This window comes from Sphaerodactylus townsendi, linkage group LG13, assembly GCF_021028975.2.
Source record: "Sphaerodactylus townsendi isolate TG3544 linkage group LG13, MPM_Stown_v2.3, whole genome shotgun sequence".
Classification (NCBI taxonomy): domain Eukaryota; kingdom Metazoa; phylum Chordata; class Lepidosauria; order Squamata; family Sphaerodactylidae; genus Sphaerodactylus; species Sphaerodactylus townsendi.
Window position 1 is genome coordinate 19,099,735 of NC_059437.1, and position 18,389 is coordinate 19,118,123.

An 18,389-nucleotide genomic window follows, 5' to 3' on the forward strand; every position below is an offset into this window, starting at 1 on the left:
CTCTCATATTGTTCTTAATGAAACCATCTTTAAGGTGGTGAAATCATGGGTCTTGGTGGGCTCAAAAAGGAAGCAGCTGGTTAACTCCTTTAATTAATTAAAGGAATTAACCAGCTGCTTCCTTTTTGAGCATACCTTTTTGAGCATTTTGAGGAGCAGCCGTGGCATAGTGGTTAAGAGCAGGTGTACTCTGATCTGGAGGAACCAGGTTTGATTCCCTGCTCTGCCACTTGAGCTGTGGAGGCTTACCTGGGGGATTCAGTTTAGCCTGTGGACTCCACCACATGCTAGCTGGGTGACCTCGGGCCCACAGTTCTCCCGAGCTCTCTCAGCCCCACCTACATCACAGGGTGTTTGTTGTGGGGGGGGGAGGGAAAGGAGTTTGTAAGCCCCTTTGAGTCTCCTTACAGGAGAGAAAGGGGGATATAAATCCAACTCTTCTTCTTCTTCTTCTTCTTCTTCTTCTTCTTCTTCTTCTTCTTCTTCATCTATAATTAATCATATATTTACTGTTGAAATCAGAATGTTATATAGATCTGAATATGTATTGTATGCAGAGGGGCTGATGACTCTCCCTATGTGTCAATCTCGGCTGATCTATGATGATAACAAATAAAGACAGATTGATACTGAGGTAGTTGGACCAATGGTCTGGCATCACAGATGCTCACCTCACATTGCAAGTGTACAGTATGTCAGCAAACACATACTTTCAAATCCATGCTTGCCACATAAGTTTGAATGTTACGATAATGGGGAAAAACACTTGAAAGATGACTGAGAGTTCTTCTTTGCAAGTAGCCACAATCCCAACTTCAGTTTTTCTCCCATCCAGCAAATGCCCTTGCCTAAGATTAGTGTTATAAGGAAAGTACATGATTCAGAATCTTGTGCTTCTCTTGTTACTGTGCAGTTCAACCCACATTAAGTCAGCCAGCCTACTGAGATGAACAATGTTCCTTATTACTTTTTTTCCTATAACCATTTCAAATATTTTAAGAACTGTAATGGTCCTCTGCTTTCCACTGGTGATATTTCAGATTTATTCACATTGTGTGCAGTTTCTATGCAGTTTGTGAATTGTTGTACATCATCATGCATATTGGATCCATTCCAATATTGAGGTGCTGTTCTCTGGTGGAAAGATCAAGGGTAGCAGAATGGATTCAGAGGATCCAACTCATAATATTTGTATAAAGCTGATCTCTTGATGCATACATAATATTGAATACTATATAAATTTCTTCAGGAAAATGCAAGAAAACATAAAATAATGTAAATACAAAGAAACATCAGTTACATAAGGGAGGAGCAAAATCAATGTAACTGATTTTTCTAGCTGAAACAGCAGGGATAAGAAATTTGAAATCATCCCTACTAGTCAAAGAATCAAAGTTGAGGTGCCAGCATGATGCAGTTGCTTTGGCTAAAAGTTCCAATGCATTCCCTGTTTTTGATAGCTGTACACCAAACCTCTTAGGCAGGGAAGAAAACTTCTATGGGTCATCTTGCTTTGTGATTTTGTCCCTTCATGTCAAAGCACTTTCTGGTGTCTATAATGCCTCCTCTACTTCTTCACAGCACCGTGTTACTAACTGGTCACTTGAACATACAGATGCTAATTAAAGACCAACATCCGGCATTTTAACTTCAGCCTCTAAATTTTCACAGATGTGTAATAGCTAGTCCAAATGAGCCTTTAATCACAGGACAATTAACACCACTATGAAAGGACCTTTTGACAGTATTTATGAATGGACTATATTGACCTTTAGGGTCACCTATCTCTTGGCTTTACTTCAAGAGTCGTGTCTGGATATATAGTGGCTGACAAAAGAACCCATATAGTACTGCATGTATTGAATGGGGCTTTTGAAATGGATAAGTCAATTTGGCTTGAGGTATGCTTACCCTTTTGAACTGACTACTGAAAATGTACTGGAATGCAAGGGTTTCTACCGTTCTAGCTGCTTCCACAATGCCCATTTTTAAAACTGAGCTGCCCATTTAATACAAATAGGTGGAAGAATATCAAAAATTAATTAATATAATTGCAATTCACTGTTTTTAACCCATATTATACTGTATCTATATTTATTCTCTGATGGAAGCTGCCCTGAGCTTGACTTGCTTGGAAAAGGGCAGGGTTAAAAAAAAATTAACAACGTAGAATAAAATATGTTCAAGCAAGAAGGATTTGCTTCTGTTTGGCCACACTGAGAAAACTGCCAATGCCCACCTCAAAGGACCTTCTGTCTGCAGCACTTTTTCCATAAATCCTAACTTGTTTGAGAGAGAGAGAGAGAGAGAGAGAGAGAGAGAGAGAATAGAATTTAAGTGTGGTTTAGCTAGTGTGGTTTTGTGGTTAACCAAGTTTGATTCCCAATCCCCACTCTTCCATATGAATGACAAACTCTAATCTGGAGAATGGGCTTTGACTCCCCACTCCTCCACATGCAGCCTGCTGAGTGACCTTGGGCTAGTCACAATTCTCTCTGAACTCCCTCAGCCTCACTTGTCTCAAAAGACAAACAAACTGTGTATGACGAAGTAACATAAGCAAAGAGAGCCAAGTCTAGGTTCCAGCCTAAATATTAGAGATGAATGAACGTTCCTTCTTCTGGGATGGTTTGTTTGTATTGTGATTTGACAGTTTAATGTCTGTGCATTTCAAACATGGTTGCGGACACTGATTCGTACTGTGTTTGTGACTTTGATATTGTTAAATTCAGTGGATATGAGCTTTTTCATTTGGGCTCAGTAGTAGAACATTTTCTTGGCTTGTAGAATTTGGCTTCCAAATTCTATCCCTGATATCTATAGTTGAAAAAGGGGTCAGGTGGGAGATGATGTGAAAGACTTCAGTGTGAGACCACGTAGAGCAGGGATGTCAAACTCACGGCCCTCCAGATGTTCATGAACTACAATTCCCATCAGTCCCTCCCAACATAAGCATTGAATATACTGGCAAAGGCTGATGGGAATTGTAGTTCATGAACATCTGGAGGGCTACGAGTTTGACACCTGTGATGTAGAGCAACTACCATTCTGAATACTGACCATTACAGAAGAAGAAGAAGAGTTTGGATTTATATCCCCCCTTTCTCTCCTGCAAGGAGACTCCCTCTCCCCACAACAAACACCCTGTGAGGTGGGTGGGGCTGGGAGAGCTCCAAAGAACTGTGACTAGCCCAAGGTCACCCAGCTGGCATGTGTTGGAGTGCACAAGCTAATCGGTTCCCCAGATAAGCCTCTACAGCTCAAGTGGCAGAGTGGGGAATCAAACGCGGTTCTCCAGATTAGAGTGCACCTGCTCTTAACCACTACGCCATGCTGGCCTATGGTTTGATTCGACATAAGAAAAACATGTGTTATCATACCTGCAGTACTGGTTTACTGATACTCAAATGAAAACAGGGCACATTTCATCAGGAGATGTTTGTGACAACTGACAAAACAGCATGGAAGTAAAGAATCAGGTATTCTATTAATGCAAGGGAGGAGCAATGGAGTCAAGGCAGCAAGGATGAGAATTTTTAAATTATCCCTACATAGTATGCAAACGAGACCACTTACATGCAACAAAATACATTTGATTCATTATGCGCTTACGCACATTATGCACTCACTTTGTCCTGACATTTGTTCTTTTTGGAAACCGAGGTCTGAATTGACATCCTTTGATCACTGAATCCAAGACACAACGGTGGAAAATTGAATGTAAAAGAGATTGCTCCCCAAGCTGAAATAACTGTAGACAGACTCGGAATAAGTCAAGCTAACTGACCTCTGTAAAATTGAAACTGTTTATGGGTCTTCTTAACTGCAAGCCGAGGCAGCTTTGCAAACTCGGACATAACTTACCAGCCAAAGGTTTAATCAGGGCAATGGGGAAAATAACTGAAATGATGCATTCTTATTTAATATTTCAATATACCCAGTACACTTATCACAGATGTTAAGACACTACCTCATGCTGTTTACCATGACCGTAACTTTTTTCTCCATTATAAACACTTGGCCTAGCATTTCCCCTGATAGACCAATGGTCTGACAGGCAATATAAGGCACTTCATGTGTTAATTACATTTATAATAGCTGGTTCATTGATACACAAATAGGTTAGCTGGGAAGCTAGGATAATGTCCAACTCCTGTCATACTTATACAAGGGAAAGCCACAGCAAAAGGATAAGGTGTCAAAACTTAACAGCAGCAGAAGTTATGGCTGAGTGGAAGAGCCTATGTTTAGAATGTAGAAGATGCCAGGTTCAGTCCCAGACATCTTCATTTAAAAGGACATGGGGATGAGAAAGCTGTCTGCCTGAGACGTCAAAATGCAGCTTACAGTCTAATTAGACAACACTGACCTTGGGCCCTTTCTGCACAAACCTTTTAAAATGTTTTGAGCCAGGAAATTATATGTTCCCTCCATGGAGTTCTGCACCCTTACATTCCGAAAACGTTTTATTACTGGCCTCAACACATTTTAAACGAATCCTCTTTTAAAATAATCCTTTAGCCTGAAACATTGCTGAAATGTTTTCACTTGCTGCGCAATCTATTCACGACGTTTTCCATGCCTCTGTGCCGCCCCTGAACTTTCTCATCGGCACCATTTTGTCACATCCCTGAGCTCACTCCATTCCCCCCGTCTGTTTATTTTCATAATTTCTGTGAATTTAAAAAAAACTGGGGGAGGGGATGAATTTTTTGAAGCACCTATTATATGAGCTATAGAGAATTGCAGCAAGAAACATGGAAGTCCTGATGCATCAATTCAACAACTCACTAAAAATGGGGGGCAACCCCTCATGGCAGCCATGAATCTTTTTGAGGGGATAAGTGTGGACAAACATCATGGTAAAGATGGGGGGGCATTGAAAACATTTCACAAACATTGCAAGTGATTTGTGCAGAAAGGGCCCTTGATGGACTAGCAGTCTAGTTCAGTATAAGGCAGCTTCATGTGTGAACTTGGCTGTGCATTTCCCTTCCAGGACTGACTAGAACCATGGTGGCGAACCTTTGGCACTCCAGATGTTATGGACTACAATTCCCATCAGCCCCTTCCAGCATGGCCAATTGGCCATGCTGGAAGTCCCACCCCCCCCCCCCCCCACCCCCCCCCCCCCCCACCCCCCCCCCCCCCCACCCCCCCCCCCCCCCACCCCCCCCCCCCCCCACCCCCCCCCCCCCCCACCCCCCCCCCCCCCCACCCCCCCCCCCCCCCACCCCCCCCCCCCCCCACCCCCCCCCCCCCCCACCCCCCCCCCCCCCCACCCCCCCCCCCCCCCACCCCCCCCCCCCCCCACCCCCCCCCCCCCCCACCCCCCCCCCCCCCCACCCCCCCCCCCCCCCACCCCCCCCCCCCCCCACCCCCCCCCCCCCCCACCCCCCCCCCCCCCCACCCCCCCCCCCCCCCACCCCCCCCCCCCCCCACCCCCCCCCCCCCCCACCCCCCCCCCCCCCCACCCCCCCCCCCCCCCACCCCCCCCCCCCCCCACCCCCCCCCCCCCCCACCCCCCCCCCCCCCCACCCCCCCCCCCCCCCACCCCCCCCCCCCCCCACCCCCCCCCCCCCCCACCCCCCCCCCCCCCCACCCCCCCCCCCCCCCACCCCCCCCCCCCCCCACCCCCCCCCCCCCCCACCCCCCCCCCCCCCCACCCCCCCCCCCCCCCACCCCCCCCCCCCCCCACCCCCCCCCCCCCCCACCCCCCCCCCCCCCCACCCCCCCCCCCCCCCACCCCCCCCCCCCCCCACCCCCCCCCCCCCCCACCCCCCCCCCCCCCCACCCCCCCCCCCCCCCACCCCCCCCCCCCCCCACCCCCCCCCCCCCCCACCCCCCCCCCCCCCCACCCCCCCCCCCCCCCACCCCCCCCCCCCCCCACCCCCCCCCCCCCCCACCCCCCCCCCCCCCCACCCCCCCCCCCCCCCACCCCCCCCCCCCCCCACCCCCCCCCCCCCCCACCCCCCCCCCCCCCCACCCCCCCCCCCCCCCACCCCCCCCCCCCCCCACCCCCCCCCCCCCCCACCCCCCCCCCCCCCCACCCCCCCCCCCCCCCACCCCCCCCCCCCCCCACCCCCCCCCCCCCCCACCCCCCCCCCCCCCCACCCCCCCCCCCCCCCACCCCCCCCCCCCCCCACCCCCCCCCCCCCCCACCCCCCCCCCCCCCCACCCCCCCCCCCCCCCACCCCCCCCCCCCCCCACCCCCCCCCCCCCCCACCCCCCCCCCCCCCCACCCCCCCCCCCCCCCACCCCCCCCCCCCCCCACCCCCCCCCCCCCCCACCCCCCCCCCCCCCCACCCCCCCCCCCCCCCACCCCCCCCCCCCCCCACCCCCCCCCCCCCCCACCCCCCCCCCCCCCCACCCCCCCCCCCCCCCACCCCCCCCCCCCCCCACCCCCCCCCCCCCCCACCCCCCCCCCCCCCCACCCCCCCCCCCCCCCACCCCCCCCCCCCCCCACCCCCCCCCCCCCCCACCCCCCCCCCCCCCCACCCCCCCCCCCCCCCACCCCCCCCCCCCCCCACCCCCCCCCCCCCCCACCCCCCCCCCCCCCCACCCCCCCCCCCCCCCACCCCCCCCCCCCCCCACCCCCCCCCCCCCCCACCCCCCCCCCCCCCCACCCCCCCCCCCCCCCACCCCCCCCCCCCCCCACCCCCCCCCCCCCCCACCCCCCCCCCCCCCCACCCCCCCCCCCCCCCACCCCCCCCCCCCCCCACCCCCCCCCCCCCCCACCCCCCCCCCCCCCCACCCCCCCCCCCCCCCACCCCCCCCCCCCCCCACCCCCCCCCCCCCCCACCCCCCCCCCCCCCCACCCCCCCCCCCCCCCACCCCCCCCCCCCCCCACCCCCCCCCCCCCCCACCCCCCCCCCCCCCCACCCCCCCCCCCCCCCACCCCCCCCCCCCCCCACCCCCCCCCCCCCCCACCCCCCCCCCCCCCCACCCCCCCCCCCCCCCACCCCCCCCCCCCCCCACCCCCCCCCCCCCCCACCCCCCCCCCCCCCCACCCCCCCCCCCCCCCACCCCCCCCCCCCCCCACCCCCCCCCCCCCCCACCCCCCCCCCCCCCCACCCCCCCCCCCCCCCACCCCCCCCCCCCCCCACCCCCCCCCCCCCCCACCCCCCCCCCCCCCCACCCCCCCCCCCCCCCACCCCCCCCCCCCCCCACCCCCCCCCCCCCCCACCCCCCCCCCCCCCCACCCCCCCCCCCCCCCACCCCCCCCCCCCCCCACCCCCCCCCCCCCCCACCCCCCCCCCCCCCCACCCCCCCCCCCCCCCACCCCCCCCCCCCCCCACCCCCCCCCCCCCCCACCCCCCCCCCCCCCCACCCCCCCCCCCCCCCACCCCCCCCCCCCCCCACCCCCCCCCCCCCCCACCCCCCCCCCCCCCCACCCCCCCCCCCCCCCACCCCCCCCCCCCCCCACCCCCCCCCCCCCCCACCCCCCCCCCCCCCCACCCCCCCCCCCCCCCACCCCCCCCCCCCCCCACCCCCCCCCCCCCCCACCCCCCCCCCCCCCCACCCCCCCCCCCCCCCACCCCCCCCCCCCCCCACCCCCCCCCCCCCCCACCCCCCCCCCCCCCCACCCCCCCCCCCCCCCACCCCCCCCCCCCCCCACCCCCCCCCCCCCCCACCCCCCCCCCCCCCCACCCCCCCCCCCCCCCACCCCCCCCCCCCCCCACCCCCCCCCCCCCCCACCCCCCCCCCCCCCCACCCCCCCCCCCCCCCACCCCCCCCCCCCCCCACCCCCCCCCCCCCCCACCCCCCCCCCCCCCCACCCCCCCCCCCCCCCACCCCCCCCCCCCCCCACCCCCCCCCCCCCCCACCCCCCCCCCCCCCCACCCCCCCCCCCCCCCACCCCCCCCCCCCCCCACCCCCCCCCCCCCCCACCCCCCCCCCCCCCCACCCCCCCCCCCCCCCACCCCCCCCCCCCCCCACCCCCCCCCCCCCCCACCCCCCCCCCCCCCCACCCCCCCCCCCCCCCACCCCCCCCCCCCCCCACCCCCCCCCCCCCCCACCCCCCCCCCCCCCCACCCCCCCCCCCCCCCACCCCCCCCCCCCCCCACCCCCCCCCCCCCCCACCCCCCCCCCCCCCCACCCCCCCCCCCCCCCACCCCCCCCCCCCCCCACCCCCCCCCCCCCCCACCCCCCCCCCCCCCCACCCCCCCCCCCCCCCACCCCCCCCCCCCCCCACCCCCCCCCCCCCCCACCCCCCCCCCCCCCCACCCCCCCCCCCCCCCACCCCCCCCCCCCCCCACCCCCCCCCCCCCCCACCCCCCCCCCCCCCCACCCCCCCCCCCCCCCACCCCCCCCCCCCCCCACCCCCCCCCCCCCCCACCCCCCCCCCCCCCCACCCCCCCCCCCCCCCACCCCCCCCCCCCCCCACCCCCCCCCCCCCCCACCCCCCCCCCCCCCCACCCCCCCCCCCCCCCACCCCCCCCCCCCCCCACCCCCCCCCCCCCCCACCCCCCCCCCCCCCCACCCCCCCCCCCCCCCACCCCCCCCCCCCCCCACCCCCCCCCCCCCCCACCCCCCCCCCCCCCCACCCCCCCCCCCCCCCACCCCCCCCCCCCCCCACCCCCCCCCCCCCCCACCCCCCCCCCCCCCCACCCCCCCCCCCCCCCACCCCCCCCCCCCCCCACCCCCCCCCCCCCCCACCCCCCCCCCCCCCCACCCCCCCCCCCCCCCACCCCCCCCCCCCCCCACCCCCCCCCCCCCCCACCCCCCCCCCCCCCCACCCCCCCCCCCCCCCACCCCCCCCCCCCCCCACCCCCCCCCCCCCCCACCCCCCCCCCCCCCCACCCCCCCCCCCCCCCACCCCCCCCCCCCCCCACCCCCCCCCCCCCCCACCCCCCCCCCCCCCCACCCCCCCCCCCCCCCACCCCCCCCCCCCCCCACCCCCCCCCCCCCCCACCCCCCCCCCCCCCCACCCCCCCCCCCCCCCACCCCCCCCCCCCCCCACCCCCCCCCCCCCCCACCCCCCCCCCCCCCCACCCCCCCCCCCCCCCACCCCCCCCCCCCCCCACCCCCCCCCCCCCCCACCCCCCCCCCCCCCCACCCCCCCCCCCCCCCACCCCCCCCCCCCCCCACCCCCCCCCCCCCCCACCCCCCCCCCCCCCCACCCCCCCCCCCCCCCACCCCCCCCCCCCCCCACCCCCCCCCCCCCCCACCCCCCCCCCCCCCCACCCCCCCCCCCCCCCACCCCCCCCCCCCCCCACCCCCCCCCCCCCCCACCCCCCCCCCCCCCCACCCCCCCCCCCCCCCACCCCCCCCCCCCCCCACCCCCCCCCCCCCCCACCCCCCCCCCCCCCCACCCCCCCCCCCCCCCACCCCCCCCCCCCCCCACCCCCCCCCCCCCCCACCCCCCCCCCCCCCCACCCCCCCCCCCCCCCACCCCCCCCCCCCCCCACCCCCCCCCCCCCCCACCCCCCCCCCCCCCCACCCCCCCCCCCCCCCACCCCCCCCCCCCCCCACCCCCCCCCCCCCCCACCCCCCCCCCCCCCCACCCCCCCCCCCCCCCACCCCCCCCCCCCCCCACCCCCCCCCCCCCCCACCCCCCCCCCCCCCCACCCCCCCCCCCCCCCACCCCCCCCCCCCCCCACCCCCCCCCCCCCCCACCCCCCCCCCCCCCCACCCCCCCCCCCCCCCACCCCCCCCCCCCCCCACCCCCCCCCCCCCCCACCCCCCCCCCCCCCCACCCCCCCCCCCCCCCACCCCCCCCCCCCCCCACCCCCCCCCCCCCCCACCCCCCCCCCCCCCCACCCCCCCCCCCCCCCACCCCCCCCCCCCCCCACCCCCCCCCCCCCCCACCCCCCCCCCCCCCCACCCCCCCCCCCCCCCACCCCCCCCCCCCCCCACCCCCCCCCCCCCCCACCCCCCCCCCCCCCCACCCCCCCCCCCCCCCACCCCCCCCCCCCCCCACCCCCCCCCCCCCCCACCCCCCCCCCCCCCCACCCCCCCCCCCCCCCACCCCCCCCCCCCCCCACCCCCCCCCCCCCCCACCCCCCCCCCCCCCCACCCCCCCCCCCCCCCACCCCCCCCCCCCCCCACCCCCCCCCCCCCCCACCCCCCCCCCCCCCCACCCCCCCCCCCCCCCACCCCCCCCCCCCCCCACCCCCCCCCCCCCCCACCCCCCCCCCCCCCCACCCCCCCCCCCCCCCACCCCCCCCCCCCCCCACCCCCCCCCCCCCCCACCCCCCCCCCCCCCCACCCCCCCCCCCCCCCACCCCCCCCCCCCCCCACCCCCCCCCCCCCCCACCCCCCCCCCCCCCCACCCCCCCCCCCCCCCACCCCCCCCCCCCCCCACCCCCCCCCCCCCCCACCCCCCCCCCCCCCCACCCCCCCCCCCCCCCACCCCCCCCCCCCCCCACCCCCCCCCCCCCCCACCCCCCCCCCCCCCCACCCCCCCCCCCCCCCACCCCCCCCCCCCCCCACCCCCCCCCCCCCCCACCCCCCCCCCCCCCCACCCCCCCCCCCCCCCACCCCCCCCCCCCCCCACCCCCCCCCCCCCCCACCCCCCCCCCCCCCCACCCCCCCCCCCCCCCACCCCCCCCCCCCCCCACCCCCCCCCCCCCCCACCCCCCCCCCCCCCCACCCCCCCCCCCCCCCACCCCCCCCCCCCCCCACCCCCCCCCCCCCCCACCCCCCCCCCCCCCCACCCCCCCCCCCCCCCACCCCCCCCCCCCCCCACCCCCCCCCCCCCCCACCCCCCCCCCCCCCCACCCCCCCCCCCCCCCACCCCCCCCCCCCCCCACCCCCCCCCCCCCCCACCCCCCCCCCCCCCCACCCCCCCCCCCCCCCACCCCCCCCCCCCCCCACCCCCCCCCCCCCCCACCCCCCCCCCCCCCCACCCCCCCCCCCCCCCACCCCCCCCCCCCCCCACCCCCCCCCCCCCCCACCCCCCCCCCCCCCCACCCCCCCCCCCCCCCACCCCCCCCCCCCCCCACCCCCCCCCCCCCCCACCCCCCCCCCCCCCCACCCCCCCCCCCCCCCACCCCCCCCCCCCCCCACCCCCCCCCCCCCCCACCCCCCCCCCCCCCCACCCCCCCCCCCCCCCACCCCCCCCCCCCCCCACCCCCCCCCCCCCCCACCCCCCCCCCCCCCCACCCCCCCCCCCCCCCACCCCCCCCCCCCCCCACCCCCCCCCCCCCCCACCCCCCCCCCCCCCCACCCCCCCCCCCCCCCACCCCCCCCCCCCCCCACCCCCCCCCCCCCCCACCCCCCCCCCCCCCCACCCCCCCCCCCCCCCACCCCCCCCCCCCCCCACCCCCCCCCCCCCCCACCCCCCCCCCCCCCCACCCCCCCCCCCCCCCACCCCCCCCCCCCCCCACCCCCCCCCCCCCCCACCCCCCCCCCCCCCCACCCCCCCCCCCCCCCACCCCCCCCCCCCCCCACCCCCCCCCCCCCCCACCCCCCCCCCCCCCCACCCCCCCCCCCCCCCACCCCCCCCCCCCCCCACCCCCCCCCCCCCCCACCCCCCCCCCCCCCCACCCCCCCCCCCCCCCACCCCCCCCCCCCCCCACCCCCCCCCCCCCCCACCCCCCCCCCCCCCCACCCCCCCCCCCCCCCACCCCCCCCCCCCCCCACCCCCCCCCCCCCCCACCCCCCCCCCCCCCCACCCCCCCCCCCCCCCACCCCCCCCCCCCCCCACCCCCCCCCCCCCCCACCCCCCCCCCCCCCCACCCCCCCCCCCCCCCACCCCCCCCCCCCCCCACCCCCCCCCCCCCCCACCCCCCCCCCCCCCCACCCCCCCCCCCCCCCACCCCCCCCCCCCCCCACCCCCCCCCCCCCCCACCCCCCCCCCCCCCCACCCCCCCCCCCCCCCACCCCCCCCCCCCCCCACCCCCCCCCCCCCCCACCCCCCCCCCCCCCCACCCCCCCCCCCCCCCACCCCCCCCCCCCCCCACCCCCCCCCCCCCCCACCCCCCCCCCCCCCCACCCCCCCCCCCCCCCACCCCCCCCCCCCCCCACCCCCCCCCCCCCCCACCCCCCCCCCCCCCCACCCCCCCCCCCCCCCACCCCCCCCCCCCCCCACCCCCCCCCCCCCCCACCCCCCCCCCCCCCCACCCCCCCCCCCCCCCACCCCCCCCCCCCCCCACCCCCCCCCCCCCCCACCCCCCCCCCCCCCCACCCCCCCCCCCCCCCACCCCCCCCCCCCCCCACCCCCCCCCCCCCCCACCCCCCCCCCCCCCCACCCCCCCCCCCCCCCACCCCCCCCCCCCCCCACCCCCCCCCCCCCCCACCCCCCCCCCCCCCCACCCCCCCCCCCCCCCACCCCCCCCCCCCCCCACCCCCCCCCCCCCCCACCCCCCCCCCCCCCCACCCCCCCCCCCCCCCACCCCCCCCCCCCCCCACCCCCCCCCCCCCCCACCCCCCCCCCCCCCCACCCCCCCCCCCCCCCACCCCCCCCCCCCCCCACCCCCCCCCCCCCCCACCCCCCCCCCCCCCCACCCCCCCCCCCCCCCACCCCCCCCCCCCCCCACCCCCCCCCCCCCCCACCCCCCCCCCCCCCCACCCCCCCCCCCCCCCACCCCCCCCCCCCCCCACCCCCCCCCCCCCCCACCCCCCCCCCCCCCCACCCCCCCCCCCCCCCACCCCCCCCCCCCCCCACCCCCCCCCCCCCCCACCCCCCCCCCCCCCCACCCCCCCCCCCCCCCACCCCCCCCCCCCCCCACCCCCCCCCCCCCCCACCCCCCCCCCCCCCCACCCCCCCCCCCCCCCACCCCCCCCCCCCCCCACCCCCCCCCCCCCCCACCCCCCCCCCCCCCCACCCCCCCCCCCCCCCACCCCCCCCCCCCCCCACCCCCCCCCCCCCCCACCCCCCCCCCCCCCCACCCCCCCCCCCCCCCACCCCCCCCCCCCCCCACCCCCCCCCCCCCCCACCCCCCCCCCCCCCCACCCCCCCCCCCCCCCACCCCCCCCCCCCCCCACCCCCCCCCCCCCCCACCCCCCCCCCCCCCCACCCCCCCCCCCCCCCACCCCCCCCCCCCCCCACCCCCCCCCCCCCCCACCCCCCCCCCCCCCCACCCCCCCCCCCCCCCACCCCCCCCCCCCCCCACCCCCCCCCCCCCCCACCCCCCCCCCCCCCCACCCCCCCCCCCCCCCACCCCCCCCCCCCCCCACCCCCCCCCCCCCCCACCCCCCCCCCCCCCCACCCCCCCCCCCCCCCACCCCCCCCCCCCCCCACCCCCCCCCCCCCCCACCCCCCCCCCCCCCCACCCCCCCCCCCCCCCACCCCCCCCCCCCCCCACCCCCCCCCCCCCCCACCCCCCCCCCCCCCCACCCCCCCCCCCCCCCACCCCCCCCCCCCCCCACCCCCCCCCCCCCCCACCCCCCCCCCCCCCCACCCCCCCCCCCCCCCACCCCCCCCCCCCCCCACCCCCCCCCCCCCCCACCCCCCCCCCCCCCCACCCCCCCCCCCCCCCACCCCCCCCCCCCCCCACCCCCCCCCCCCCCCACCCCCCCCCCCCCCCACCCCCCCCCCCCCCCACCCCCCCCCCCCCCCACCCCCCCCCCCCCCCACCCCCCCCCCCCCCCACCCCCCCCCCCCCCCACCCCCCCCCCCCCCCACCCCCCCCCCCCCCCACCCCCCCCCCCCCCCACCCCCCCCCCCCCCCACCCCCCCCCCCCCCCACCCCCCCCCCCCCCCACCCCCCCCCCCCCCCACCCCCCCCCCCCCCCACCCCCCCCCCCCCCCACCCCCCCCCCCCCCCACCCCCCCCCCCCCCCACCCCCCCCCCCCCCCACCCCCCCCCCCCCCCACCCCCCCCCCCCCCCACCCCCCCCCCCCCCCACCCCCCCCCCCCCCCACCCCCCCCCCCCCCCACCCCCCCCCCCCCCCACCCCCCCCCCCCCCCACCCCCCCCCCCCCCCACCCCCCCCCCCCCCCACCCCCCCCCCCCCCCACCCCCCCCCCCCCCCACCCCCCCCCCCCCCCACCCCCCCCCCCCCCCACCCCCCCCCCCCCCCACCCCCCCCCCCCCCCACCCCCCCCCCCCCCCACCCCCCCCCCCCCCCACCCCCCCCCCCCCCCACCCCCCCCCCCCCCCACCCCCCCCCCCCCCCACCCCCCCCCCCCCCCACCCCCCCCCCCCCCCACCCCCCCCCCCCCCCACCCCCCCCCCCCCCCACCCCCCCCCCCCCCCACCCCCCCCCCCCCCCACCCCCCCCCCCCCCCACCCCCCCCCCCCCCCACCCCCCCCCCCCCCCACCCCCCCCCCCCCCCACCCCCCCCCCCCCCCACCCCCCCCCCCCCCCACCCCCCCCCCCCCCCACCCCCCCCCCCCCCCACCCCCCCCCCCCCCCACCCCCCCCCCCCCCCACCCCCCCCCCCCCCCACCCCCCCCCCCCCCCACCCCCCCCCCCCCCCACCCCCCCCCCCCCCCACCCCCCCCCCCCCCCACCCCCCCCCCCCCCCACCCCCCCCCCCCCCCACCCCCCCCCCCCCCCACCCCCCCCCCCCCCCACCCCCCCCCCCCCCCACCCCCCCCCCCCCCCACCCCCCCCCCCCCCCACCCCCCCCCCCCCCCACCCCCCCCCCCCCCCACCCCCCCCCCCCCCCACCCCCCCCCCCCCCCACCCCCCCCCCCCCCCACCCCCCCCCCCCCCCACCCCCCCCCCCCCCCACCCCCCCCCCCCCCCACCCCCCCCCCCCCCCACCCCCCCCCCCCCCCACCCCCCCCCCCCCCCACCCCCCCCCCCCCCCACCCCCCCCCCCCCCCACCCCCCCCCCCCCCCACCCCCCCCCCCCCCCACCCCCCCCCCCCCCCACCCCCCCCCCCCCCCACCCCCCCCCCCCCCCACCCCCCCCCCCCCCCACCCCCCCCCCCCCCCACCCCCCCCCCCCCCCACCCCCCCCCCCCCCCACCCCCCCCCCCCCCCACCCCCCCCCCCCCCCACCCCCCCCCCCCCCCACCCCCCCCCCCCCCCACCCCCCCCCCCCCCCACCCCCCCCCCCCCCCACCCCCCCCCCCCCCCACCCCCCCCCCCCCCCACCCCCCCCCCCCCCCACCCCCCCCCCCCCCCACCCCCCCCCCCCCCCACCCCCCCCCCCCCCCACCCCCCCCCCCCCCCACCCCCCCCCCCCCCCACCCCCCCCCCCAGAAGGAAGGAAGGAAGGAAGGAAGGAAGGAAGGAAGGAAGGAAGGAAGGAAGGAAGGAAGGAAGGAAGGAAGGAAGGAAGGAAGGAAGGAAACATAGGTCTGTTCCACACAGCCTAAATAAGATGTCCTGGGGACACTAAAAAGGGACCCTGGGAAGGCACTCCATGCAGCTTCCTTCCCAACATGTCCTCAGAATGCCTTACTTCAGCTCAAGGCATCTTTTTTTAGAGAATGCTTCAAAGTGCACCTTTTCCCTCTAAGCCACTTGCAAGACATCTTCTGCCTGACTGTGTGGAATGCAGAGCTCAGGAGCAGGGGCGTATCTGCCAGAGAGCCATGGGGGATCAATTGAAACCAGCGGCACAAAATCACCCACACCCCTCCCATGGAGAAGTGCCTCCTGCCTGGCACTCGTCCCTCTGCTGTCCATGACCTCTGCTGTCCATCACCCTCCTCTGCCAGCTAAAGGGAAGCCGGGCCAGGAGCCTGCTGCAGGCCCACCAGGCGCCCCTTGACTAGGCCCCGCCAGGTTGCCCAAGATCACTGCCACCCTCCTCAGCTGACTGAGGTAAGTGGGGGGGCATCCTGGGGGGTACCCGGGCATCCCCAGGGGCATCCCGGGCAGGTGTTTCCCCAGGTGCCATTTTCTCCCAGTACACCTCTGCTCAGGAGGCATCTTATTTTCCCCACACAACCATTTTGCTCTCTGGTCAGCTTCATCCTCTGCTTGTGCACAAACCTTTGTGAGCAGCTGAAGGGATTCTCCCTGTCTGCTTGGCCCATAATGCCTCAGACCTACTCTCTGAAGGGGTGTCATTTACCTGCCTTCAAAAACCCCATTTCCTGCTGGGACTCAGTGGGCCATGGGAAGAAAATGGAGGTGGCATCCAGCAATGTGACACCACCACATCACTGAACTGTAAAATCACAGAGTTTCAGAGAAACACTAGAGTGTTCCATATTGTGACATCACTACTGGTTATGCAGCAAGAAATGATGTTGCTGCATTATAGGATGCTGTTTGAGTAAGTCTCCAACCACTTCCAACCCCACCGCCAGTCCCCTGGGGATTGCCAGATGAGGATTGGCAAATCTAGCTCTCAGACAACAGAGACCTTCTGTTCAGGGATGTGCCCATCTGTGGCCTAGAAGTCCTGAAACTGCCAAAAGTGTCACCATCTTTAAAATGCAGAGCCGATAATTAGAGAAAGTGGTCATTTACAGCATTTGTATTAAAAGGAAAATTCTCAGTACTAGTGTGACGTATAGAAGATGGTCTTAACTATCTTAAGTTAAGTGTTAAACCACAAAAAAGAGTAGGACAGAAAAAGAACCAGCTGTGCAAATTACCAGGTTCAAATCTAGTCACCATACGGAAAAAAAAGTCCACCAGACCTGCCAAAACAGTAAGGCGTTATTGTTCAAATCAAGTATTTTGTCAGGTTTTCTTCTCGTATTTAAGGTACAAAAGAATTTTTTAAAAATCCTAAGCTTTATGTCAGAATACTGAGCACTGTAGCCAATCAAAAATCATTCTCTTATAAAGTATTATATGATCTTCAAGTTAAATGTTGTGCATCAATGTCCTCATTTATCAGTTTCTCCATCCCTTGAATTGAAAGAACATAATTTCTTTTCTGATGGGTCAAAACTAGTGGACCTTAAGATTCTGAAATGTTCAGCTCATCAGCCTTCACCCTTTAAGCTGTCATTCGGCAGACTTAAATAGAATTCCATCTCCAGAGTTAATGAGCTGCTCATAATTCCACAGACACTGACTTAATTTGTACATTTTCGTTTGTCACCAGCTTGTTACAGACTTTTCTGCCATTGCAATTTGCCTTCAGTACAGATTAAGGGCCAATTCACATGACCACTACCCATGCGGCTGTCGCTCTCCATCCACCTTCCCACCCACTGGTGATAATAGGCAGCCATGGGGGTAAAAATAAAATAGGGCTCATTTTTTGTGACAACCATCTGAAACCCAATTTATTTAATCAGTTTGGTAGAAATGAAATATGTGGAGGGATATGACCGGGGCTGCATCCTTTCCATCCATCTTCAGCTGCTACCCATTCAAGTATACCGCTTTCACAAAACCTGTGGTTAAAGGGTAGTGTTCCACTCGCACTGAAATTTTGCACTAAAAACCATGTATGTGCACTTGAATGTCCCTATGTTAGGGTCCCTGCACTGTGGTCCACCATTATATAATCTCAGACTGAGTGCAAACACCAGGGAAAGAGTACATTTGAACACATGGAGATCAGGAACAGACACAGTCCAGAGTCATGTTTCTTGGTATCAAATGAAACAGCACATAGTCAAACTCAATCTTTATTACCATCCAAGATCAGAGAACAAACACAGCGACGATATGTGGGATGCAATGATCGTATTAAGCAATACTCCATGTAGATCATATACAATGTTTAAAATATAAAATGAAATACTGGGTTATTAAAACTGAACAACAATTTTCTGCTATGGTACAGAATCTTGCTACCTTAAAGGTAGTTTCACTGGGGCTATTGGCAAGAAACAAAGAGAAATAAAAGTGGTTTGTTCTTTCTGGGTATTTAGACAAAATTGTAGAGATATACCAGTAAATAGACTTGAGCTGATCCATTTATCAGGATTATTATGCATCCAAGATGTGCATGTCTGTGTGGAGGGTTTTTTTTTTTTTTGAGGGGGGGGGTGATGTCAACCATGCATCACAGTCTCTATTCAACATGGGTTTTTTTTTTTTTTAAATCAATGGAGGTCCTATATTCCTTTGGCAGGCACACTAAATGAGTTAGTTTTCCAGCGGGAACCAAGTTCCTATTTCTCTGACTATCCCTGACTTGGGAAAATACATAGTTGCCTTGGTTTAGGGTGCCCAGTCATAAAATTCACATTGATCAGCTCTCCCTCCAGTTGATTATTTTTTTAAAAATCCTGGAAATATCACACATTGTGTGTGTATGTGTGTGTGATCAGTTCAGCAGGGGGAAGGCAAACCCTAGCCACTCCATCCTTCTATCAACATCACCACTTCTTCTGGGGTGGAGGGATACAATTAGCTTTGACCAGTCTAAGAAGGGGCATTCTTGAAAGGGGGCATTCTTGAAGAGTTTCATTTAACCACACTCCTGAACAAAGTGTTAAACAATAACCGTCCACCAAAACATTTGATGCATACACTATTCTACAGGAGAATATATGAAAAAAAAATAGGGTGATTGAAATTGCTTCCTACCTGTGGCTAAGTCCATGATTCTATACCGAAAGGAGGCATTC

General features: G+C 70.2%; 1 protein-coding gene across 3 annotated transcripts in view; it reads right to left on the minus strand.

Annotated features, from left to right (window-relative positions):
* PCDH11X (protocadherin 11 X-linked) overlaps positions 1-18,389 on the minus strand; it is an 896,187-nt gene that overhangs the window by 401,108 nt on the left and 476,690 nt on the right. The window lies entirely within an intron of this gene.